The 370-nt window shown below is 38.6% G+C and overlaps 1 protein-coding gene across 1 annotated transcript in view; it reads right to left on the reverse strand.

The window, feature by feature from the left end:
- EMH_0020550 (uncharacterized protein) overlaps positions 1 to 370 on the reverse strand; it is a gene marked incomplete at both ends in the record, with an annotated part of 3,393 nt that overhangs the window by 1,628 nt on the left and 1,395 nt on the right. The window lies entirely within an intron of this gene.

Raw genomic sequence — 370 nt, forward strand, 5'->3', positions numbered from 1 at the left:
TACGATTTCATTGATAAAGATATTGGGTTTGGCTGCATCTGCCTGTGCTGGGTTAATTTCAATGGGTTCAAAATACCCGGAAATTTTCGCGAACTGGCCGGCCCCCCCCGTTTGTTTTTTATGTGTATAGTCGAAGTAAGCTCTTTCTGTTGGGGCTTCTCTGTAGTTTACTGAGGGCCGGCCAGACTTCACCTCTACCCCATACTCACGCTGCATGCGCTGTAAATATATCTCCAAGTGTAACTCACCCATACCCGATATTACTGTCTCCTCGGATTCAGGGTCTTGACCCACTCTGATACAAACAAATATATATATATATATATATATATATATATATATATATATATATATATATATATATATATAT

This window comes from Eimeria mitis, genomic scaffold (assembly GCF_000499745.2).
Source record: "Eimeria mitis Houghton genomic scaffold, Emh_scaff717, whole genome shotgun sequence".
In the NCBI taxonomy this organism is placed as follows: Eukaryota; Apicomplexa; class Conoidasida; order Eucoccidiorida; family Eimeriidae; genus Eimeria; species Eimeria mitis.